Below are 10892 nucleotides of genomic sequence, written 5' to 3'. Positions count from 1 at the left end.
GCCCCAAACTTGGGCACCGTAAAATACAATCGAACGTGCTGCCGAGTAGAAAATTTTCAATTTATTTATAAAAGTTATTTTAGGATTAGACAAATACTTTGCCCATGTAGAGTTAATTGCACTTTTACCTAAGGAGAGTTCAGAAGTCAAATGTTTATTGTAGGAAAGGTTATACGTAATTAATATTCCGAGATATTTATATTCATTGACAATTTCTACTTGCCTTTCCCCAAATTTCCACGACAACGAATTACTTACTCTAGAACCTTTTCTGTAAATCATTATCTTAAATTTATCTAGATTCGCGATAAGACCCCATTGTGAACAATACATAAATAACTCATCTATCATAATTTGTAATACATCAGGTAAATCCGCAAGTAGAACCACATCGTCAGCATACAAAAGCACTTTTATATTAGTTGAGTTAATAGGTACTCCACCCGTTAAAAAGTCATGCAGATCATTTAAGTATAGAGAGAACAAAATCGGGCTGAACAGACATCCTTGTTTTACACCTTGAGTAACTTTAAATGAAGAAGATATAAGATTACCGTCCCTTACGCAACTGCTGGTGTTCGAGTATAATTTCATCAGTGTGCTCAAAAACTTATGAGACAAACCTAAAGAAGCTAATTTGAAAAATAAGGCATTCCTGGGTATAGTGTCAAATGCACATGAAAAATCCACAAAAAAGGCATACGTTTTTTTATTGTTACTTAAATTTAATTGTATAATAGAGGTTAGATTAAAAATATTATCAACAGTTGAGTAAGATCTCCGGAATCCAGCTTGGTATTCATTTAATATATTATTGAGCTCAACCCAGCTATTCATACGCGAAAGTAGTATACCAGTAAATATTTTATATATAGAGTCCAGCAATGATAATCCACGATAATTAGTAACTATATTGGGATCTCCTTTTTTAAACATGGGTTGAATTATCGATTTTAAAAACGAAGAAGGTATGACACCGTGAAGAAAAATATAATTATACAGCGTAAGTAACTCGTTAAGGAAACCAACAGGAGCATTTTTGTAGAACTCATAAGGAATACTGTCGTTACCTGAAGCTTTGTTAGATTTGGTGTTTGCAAGCACAAGCTGGAGTTCACGAAATTCAAAAGGAGAATCAAGGAAAGGATTGAGAAAAGGCGGAAGACACCAAGAGATAACTGGAAGGTCGGAATTGCATGTAAGCAGGGACTCATAGTGAATACGAAAGTCTTCACATTGTAAAGAATTAGCTACTTTGAGAGGACTGTTTTTCAAATTTGTTGCTAGATTCCACCAGTCAGAAGCATTTTTAACAGTATTAAGTGCTTCAATATTTTTTAATTGCCATTGAAGTTTTTTATTACGGCAGAGGTATGCATATCGAGATCTGAGTACAAAGTAAGAAGTACGATGGGTATCCAGATTGTATTTTTGAACTAAATTAAGAAAATGAAACATATTTTTTCTAAGTTCATGACAGTGGCTATCAAACCATTCATTTTTTGGGTCAAAACGCTTTTTCAAAGTCTGGTTTCCCCACGCATCGCGAACTTTTTCAAGGAACATATCCAATTTAACATCAATCTGCATGTTAGAACTTATATAATCAGAACAAGTAGTCATTTCTAGCCGTTCTCTGTATCTACCTGCCAACGCTTCTTTCCAACGCATTTTTTTCGGAACTTGTACGTTATTCGGAATTACTTCCAAACTTGATGGAAAACGGAATTCAATAACCAGCGGCATGTGATCAGAGTATGATTTGTAAAGAACATGTAATGAGCTTATGTATCTAAGTAACTGAAATGAACAGATACAGAAATCAACAACAGTTTACCCATTTGGACCCACATATGTAAATTCTCCATCTTCATCACCTCGACACCTGCCGTTAATTATAACAAATGAATTATATGCCATATACCAACTTGCTTCACAAATTTGATGAATTAAATGTGCTATCACTTATGCCATGCGCCAACTCATATTGCACCTGTGGGAACAGCAAAATTGTCGCAGCGGCTTGCCTATTGCTACAATTCACAACGAACACACGATAAAAGAAAATACATATAATGCTTATCAACCTCGCACAGTGGCGTGTGAAGATGATCATGTTACGTCTGGCACGCTGATAGCGAATATTTATTTAGTTGTGAGAGCCAGCAACATTGCGAAAAATATGTGATGACACAAATAACAACAACAACAAAGACAGAATAAGAAACTAAATTAAAGTACTTATTTACACATGCAATAATTATGATAATTAATATATTTATATATATAATTAATATGACAATAATAGTTATAATTATTAATAATTGATTTTAATACTAAATTTAATATATGTAAAACAACATAACCTATTTCGTACCTCCGTGTGGTGCAGCACACGGCTAACTCTGAAAATTATTTAAAAATATGTTCAAGTAATTAATTCAATGTTTTTTATTTTTGTTACTTAACATAGTTTGATATCTTAATAATATAAAAATACATGTTTCGAACAATTTTCATTTGTTCATGAATTTAGCTAGTCCGAAATAAAATGTGTCCAAAAAAATGCCCTTTTTTAATTAAATGAAAATTAAAATAAACAGAAATAAAAACTTATATATTTGTTATAATATGTGTTCATGAAAGTCCAAATATAATTTTAGTAATTTTTGCCGACGCCTTAGTAACAGTTACTTGCCACCAGATGCCGGCGAAAAAAATCGTGTGGCAAACCACACTCTGGGTTCAATAACAATATAATAATTAAACAATGCAATATAAATGTTTGTCGTTAGGTAATGAAATAAACTTAGGCTAATCTTTCAAATAAAAAGTATGATATCTAACAAAAAGTAAGTATGATATCTAATTAACTTAAACTTGTGTTTTTTACTATGCATAATAGTAATAAATCTATTGTGATATTAATTTGCTGGCTGAGTTGGTCTGAATTTGATTGTTTTACACAGGCTTACATTTGTTCATGCTAAAAGTTTTGTCGTCAATTTTTTACTGTAAATAAAATTATAATGTCGGGCCTAAGATATGTAAGAAATCAGGAACTATTGCATATTATTGACAATTGAAGCGAATATGACTCATTAGTGCCAAGTGACATTCCGCTTCCTATTGAATAATAATGTTTGCCACCTGATGATGTTGCTGGTGAATCTGGCAATGAAATGATTGGCGATAATGAAATACCAACAAACATTACATGCGACTTTAAAATTTTGTTCTCCTTTTTTGAATTCCGCATCTCCAATTGTGAGATAGTATTTAGGTACTATTGAAGTTGTATACGAAACAAATGCACACGATTATGGTGGTCTTGTAGAAATGCCTAAGTCGCAACTATTCACATTTCGGTTATAAGCTATGAACCCTTTCTTTGGATAGCGGGTATATCTTCCAGTTTCTGCCATACTCCAGTGCAAGTAGCAATTACAACAAAGAATTGGAAATCGGTGCAATTGGAAATCTTAAGAAATTATTGAGCCATTGTGGGTATCCATTGCAACATACTGTATGATTCCGTTGAACCCATAGTAAATGTACAACGCTATAGCAGAGAGGGAAAAAAATGTTGGTGTCCCACAGCCTCAAGTTATCAACAGCTACTACCGACACATGGGCGGTGTCGATTTACATGACAATGGAGTTGCTAATTATCGTATCGGGAATAGAATAAGTGGTGGCCATTATGGGTACAGTGTTTAGATAGCGCTGTAGTAAATGCTTGGAAACTAAATTACTTTGTCGCTGCTTTTACCAACACAAAACCGATGCCTCAGTTAGATTTCAAGAATTTCATTGCCAGAAACCTTCGTCTTGTATCAGAGAACTTAGTGTTCATTACAGAAGCTACCGCTTATGATGATTTGAAAAAGGAAAGTCACAGTGCTGTAGAAGATGTTTATCTTCCGGGAAATTTACCACGTGTAACCGATATGTACCCATAAAAAATCAAAATCGCCACCACTGTATTGTTCGTACACCAAAAGCCACAGTTTTTATGTATGAAAAGTGCCAATTAAATGATCATGTACAAAGTTGCTTTAAAATTTTCTATGAAAATAAATGTCATCAAGAACTAAGTTTATTTATTATTATTTCAGTTTATTTTAATATTACAATTATGTACATCTTTCTTTACATTACTATCTCTAACTGCGAAGACGCTTGCGAATACTTCTCTCGCAAAAACATAACAACGTTGTTAAACTACATTGTTAGGAATTGAGAATTAATGAATAGGGTGACAGCTCGGCCCTTCCTGACTGCAAGTCGCTTCGAGTTGCGTTTCTTCTTCCAACTCTGAGTCATCTTCAAAATTGTCAATGTCAGGATATATAGTACACCACGGCTTCAGCTTATCGCTGGTATATATTGATGCATACCTTCGAGTTTTGATTTTACGGTCATCCATGTCCTCAACCAAATAGCGGTCATTCCCAATAACTTTCGCCACCACATTCGGTCCACGGTATTTCGGTTCTAACTTTTTCGACTCGCCAGTAGCTGATGGAACGTTTTTAACTTCTACCAGATCACCTTCTTCATACCGTTTTGGCTTTTTATGGCTACTGTCAAAACGTTGCTTCCATTTGGAACGTGCAGCTTCTATGCGTTGGACTGCTTCATGTCGGCGGGCAATCATATCAACTGGAGTATCATCTTGTTAAGCCTCGTGTAAATGATTGGCTGTTATATCTCGCAATTTAAAATCGAATACGAGATCGTTTGGAGCAAAATTAGTAGTTGAGTTAATTTGATTGTTAAGCATCCACTGTAGTGATCGGAGTTCTTCGTCCCAATTTTTGTCATCGGATTTGGCTGTCCTTAAGAAAGATAGAATGGATTGATTTAACCTTTCCACCTGTCCATTAGCTCTCGGAGTACGAACGGCTGTCTTAACGTGTTTAATTTCATTCAGCTTACAGTAGTCAAAAAAAACTTTAAAGGTAAATGAAATTACCTTCATGGGCTGTGTTTTGGTGTTACGCACAGCTTTAATAATCACGTATTTGGTGAATCTGTCCACTAACACTAAAATATGCGTATTTCCTTTTTTGCTTCTTATAAATGGACCAAGATGATCGGCATGCAAAATACGAAATGACATTAACTGCTCCAATTCGTCAATATGTAATTCACCTTCGCTTCGTCCACTTGGTTTTCGATTAAAACAGCATTCGACACAATTTGCAATATAGCCTTCATAATACGGTTTATTGTTTCGACTGAAAAATGACCTGCTTTATCGTGGCAAGAGTTTACTATTTTTCAACGTACTCCCTTCGGTACGACCCATAGTTCTTGATGGTTTAGTTTTCGATATAATCTGGAATTTTTGAATATGTAATCATTTTCGATTTGCTTCCTCTGACTGGACCCGAATTTACGTTGAAGTATAGCAATGATCGTTTTCAATTTCGGATCTTGAATCTGCATAGCAGCTAACCAATCGTCTGTTGAAATTTCTATACGTAAAATTCTGTCGGCAACAGTTTCAGGTTCTCGGGCAGTTTTAGACGGATTCCTACTTAGTGCATCCACGTGGGACATACCTATCCCAGCGCGATGAACAGTCTCGAAATCAAAATCTTGTAGTTTCAACCACCATCTGAAAACTCGTGCAATTAACAGAGTGGATGTTTTTAGCATTGTTATAGCTGAGCAGTCGGTTACCACTCTAAAATGCTTTCCCACTAAATAAAATCGAAAACGCTCCAGTGACTCAACGATAGCTAACACCTCTAGTTCGTAACTATGGTATTTTTCTTCCGAACTGTTACAATGGCGACTGTAGTAACATACAGGCTGTAAAATGTTAGACCAATAGCGCTGGCATCAGTGTGTACTTCATGCTCTTTCCGCTGATCATAAATCGCAAGAGTTGGTTCGGAGCATAACTGTTCTTTTAGTTTACAAAATACTTCTTCTTGTGGTTTGTCCCATATGAATTCAACATTATCCTTTTTCAGCAACGTTGTGAGCAGTTTTGAAATAAGCGAATAGTTTTTCACAAACTTACGAAAAAAACCTGTGAGACCAAGAAATCGGCGCACCTCCGTAACGTTTTTCGGTCGTTCAAAATTTTTGATTGCAAATATGTTACTTTCGCCTGAACATATTCCATTTTCATTTATTCGGTGGCCAAGGAAATTAATTTCTTTTGACAGAAAACTACATTTTGTTAGTTTTAGCTTTAGCCTCTCGTCACGTAGAATATTCAAGAATTTTTGTAACCGCTGTAAACCTTCTGATATTGTTTTGCTTGGTATAACAACATCATCTAAATATGTAATAATTTGACCTGTTGGCATTTTGCTAACCACTGAATTCATTACTGACTGAAAAACAGCTGGCGCGTTTACCAAACCAAATGGCATGTAGTTATACTCGAAGTGGCCATCGTAAGCCATGAACGCAGTGTACTGTTTATTGCCTTCTTCTACGGCGATTTGATGATAATCAGACATCAGATCGAGCATGGTAAAATATCGGTTACCAGCTAACGAAGAAAACAGCTCTTCCATGATCGGCATAGGCAAAGGTTCTTTAACTGTAATTTTATTCAGCTCCCGGTAGTCCACACATAGGCGATCTTCCCCGTCCTTTTTTTTCACCAGGACTATTGGTGAAGCAAAGGATGACTTACTTCGACGAATAATGTTGTTTGAAAGAAGTTCGTTTAAAATTTCTTTTACACATTCACGTTTTGCAAAAGGGAGTCGATATGGTCGTCTACTAACTGGCACGTCTGACTTTAGGCGAATCGTTAATTTCTTTTTGGTATATTTACCTACCTCTGACATTTTGGAAGCAAAACAGTCAGCGTAGCTTACCAACAACTTATTTAACTCATCTTTGGAATTTTCATTTATATTGGGATCAGGGCTTAAATTGGTTAACTCAATTTTCTCTATTCTACTGGAACCATCTTCTATAACAAATCGTACATCTGGTTGGCACAGCACGCCGTTACCCACCAAAATTGGCTCGTTCATGAATTCGTCCTCGATAATCAATAGAGATACCGAAAATTCTATTGCGTCTATCCGTAAAGTTACATTTAACTGTGTTGTACATTCATAACCCCCGCCAAACATCCCTTGCAACGCACTTCCTGTATACGGTATTTCACCACGAAACATTGTAGCATAACTTTTTCTAATTAAAGACACTGAACTGCCTGGATCTATAAATGCTGTTAAAAATACACCATTGATTTGTACTTCTTTAATGATGCCAGATAACGGAGAAATTTTATTCTTGTTAATTTTCTTTACCGGTTCTTTTCCAAATCTACAATTTCGGTGTGACCTACTTTCTATCAGTTTTTACATCGTGAGCGTTTTTGTGGTTTTTTGCAATTTATAGAAACGTATCCTTCCTCGTTGCAGTTATAACATATTATCCGTGCATTTTCGCCTTTTGTATTTGAGGTTGGAGGTTTAAAAATCGGTTGCCTAGTAATATTTTTATCCACTCTCTGTTGAACTCGCAGCGGCACATTTGCTAAATGCCTTCGTATTGTAATTAGAAGATCATTTGATGTCACATACAAATTGCTAGCCAGCGACTGCTGCATTCCATAGTCTTTTAGTCCTTTGAGAATATATTGATTAATTGAATTATCTTGCATAAGATCTCTACGACCTATTGCCAACAATCGATAGAAAAATTCTTCGTGAGATTCATTCGTCATTTTGGAACAATTCATTAATTTCATGAGTACGTCAGCATCGGTATCCGTAGATGGAAAATCAAAAACTATCTGATTACAAAAGTCCATCTAATTAGAAAAAACACATGGTAAACTATCGTTCCACATCTTTGCTGGTCCTTTTAATTTCGACTGCACACTGTACAACAACAAACGATCATCCCATTGGTATGCGCTTTTCAGCATATTTACGCGGGCTACAAATTGGTGCGCTGTTAAGTCTTCTTTATTAAGTGGATTAAACTCTGGTAGAATTTCAATTATATCGCGAACATTATGTTGATACAAATATTGGTGCGATGCAAATGAAGCGTTTGAATATGCTAAACAAACGTGCGTATTTGGATAATTTTCATCTATAGTTCGTTGATGCATAGATGTCGAATTTATTCTTGTAAGCTGCGGTGCAAATTAATATGTCGCCGTTCCTGAATTTGTGATTGAAATCGTTGCATTTTGTGCAATTGACGAACAAATTGGTATGGAACTATTTGGTGTTGCTGCATGCGATGTGAAATACACAAACGGTGGCGTCGTTACCATTGGTGTATGCGTGTATGCATTATTAGTAATCGGCAGAGTAGTGCTCATTACGGCATCACCCGAAGGTTGTCGGCTGCACATGTTAGTCGGAACATGCACAGAACCTTCCGGAATTGATGATGATGAGCAATCCTGAGTCATATAGCTGTCGCACCCATAAAATACACCATTCGAACTATCCAATGTCGCCGTTTGATTTTCAGTACTGAGTTCCGCATTTACGATCCTTTTTATTAGCTCTGTCTTACTACCGACGGTCGACAAGGTTAGTTTTCGGCACTCTTCTCTAAGTGTGTCAATGTTTATGTCGCGAAAGTTCGGCATTTTGTTTTTTTATTTTGGATTTTATTATCCCACTTCTGAAAAATTGTCATCAAGAACTAAGTTTGTTTATTATTATTTCAGTTTATTTTAATATTACAATTATGTACATCTTTCTTTACATTATTATCTCTAACTGCGAAGACGCTTGCAAATACTTCTCTCGCAAAAACATAACAACGTTGTTAAACTACATTGTTAGGAATTGAGAATTAATGAATAGGGTGACATAAACAATATTAAATTGATCGTAGACAACGACGCAAGTAAATTATTTTTTTATACATAATACAACTCATATGTAATACTTCAAATATGTTTTTGATTAATAAATATTTGAAAAACATAAAACATTGAATTTTATACTTACGTGTACTTTATACAACTTACGATGGTATTTACTTCTAACTAAATACCATATTTGCGAACGAAACATGTATAAAAACGTTTGTACTGTTGTGTATAACGCAACAATGTAAATGTAAACAAAAACAAATAATAAATTATTTCATGTATTTTTGAAAGTGCTTATGCACAAATTATTTTATATTAACTAATGTAATGCGATCGCACACGGAAGAACCACCGCAATGCAAGTAGAATATTTGGTCATAGCAAGTATGCAATTGCTATTTGACACTTTTCTTTTCTGTGCTACTATTCTGCACTTGTCGATATGACACACTTGAATGTGTCATAATATTTTCTAAGCATTGACGTGGGTCAACCTTTTTAGTGCCGCCGCAATTAAAATTATCAGGAAAATATTTGTAAATCATTGTAAAGCATTGTAAAACATTTTTGTATAGATTGGAAAATTGTAATAAAATTCAGATTTTAAACTGAGCTCGAATAGCTTAAACAAAAGTCTCAAAACTTATTTTTGTCTCGGCATTCTTGGATGCCTAATAATGTGCAGATTTCTTCCTGCTAATTAAAAAGAAGAAAAATTATAAACTTGAAATAAATCTGATAAATATATAATATATATATATAAAAATAATTAAATTTGTATATGAAAACAAATTTTAATTATTACATGGCGATCCTGACCACTCGAATCTAATCGAAGTCGAAGCCTAAAATACCAAAGGGAAGATTAGGAGTTAAATTCTCAACATTTAATTTTGCAATTTAAATTTTCTTAAATAAATCAATTTTGTATGTCTCTACGTGAAGAATCCAGAAATATCTCCCAAATCTGGGAAACATTCCTAAATATATTCGATGACATTGAGGAATACATCCCTCAAAGGATAGACGGTTTACCTGTTGAGGCTCCGAAGTATGTTCCAGTAGACAAAGCAGCCGGACCTAAACCATTGACAATCGAACAGTATAAAGCGAGGCAGCAGAAGCCACGAGTAACTCCAGTACCAAAGACACCAACTAAACCAAAAAGAAAAAAGAGTGGAAAACAGTACAATAAACGAAAACAAATAGCAGTCCTTTATAGAGAATTGAATCTTGCCACATCTTCAGAAGACCAGCTGTTAATAAAGAGAAAAATAAGAGAAACAAGGAATGGGCAGTCAACCCACGAAGGAAGAGGTGATAACCAACACCAACAACAACAACAACAACAATAGCAACAACGGCAGCGAAGTAGCTGATACAAAAACAATATTGTATTTCATTTATATTCTATTATTATTTTTAGTATTATCAAAAATAAACAACCATTATAAGAAATATGTTAAAAGACATGTTATCTTAAACAACAATATGTTTTAAATATACAAAATTTTTTTTTAAAATATATATGTTTAAAAAATTAAAAATATGAATGACTTTAATTGTTTTGTTTGTGGTAAAAGTTACCAAACAAGTAGAAGATTAAACAGACATTTAGATAGAAAACATATTAAATTAATTAATTATGTTAACCATTTAATAAAAAAATTTTTTTTATAATTTTTTGTAAAAGTACACTAGAACTAATGTATCATAAGAAAATATAACACATATATAACATTTACAATAATAACCATAATAATTATAAGTCTAATTATATTGTATTTAATAATAAGACTAGAAGGTCATAAAAATAAGAGAATGTACTTCAAAAATTTTTACTTTATGAACTATAAATAAATATATATATGGAATTCACTGAAGCTAAACAAATATTAGAAAAGCTTAAGAAAAACCCCAATAGGTTATATTCTAGGGAATTTATAGAAAAAACAAAGGAAGAATTAGAAAATATCTGGTTAAAATATTTACCTCTAATAAAAGAATCTGACTTAGAAGCTTACAAACAAGCATTCAACAACTTAAAAAATAATATAGAAAA

This window comes from Teleopsis dalmanni, chromosome 2 (genome assembly GCF_002237135.1).
Source record: "Teleopsis dalmanni isolate 2A chromosome 2, ASM223713v2, whole genome shotgun sequence".
In the NCBI taxonomy this organism is placed as follows: domain Eukaryota; kingdom Metazoa; phylum Arthropoda; class Insecta; order Diptera; family Diopsidae; genus Teleopsis; species Teleopsis dalmanni.
Note: the sequence above shows the minus strand (reverse complement) of the source record.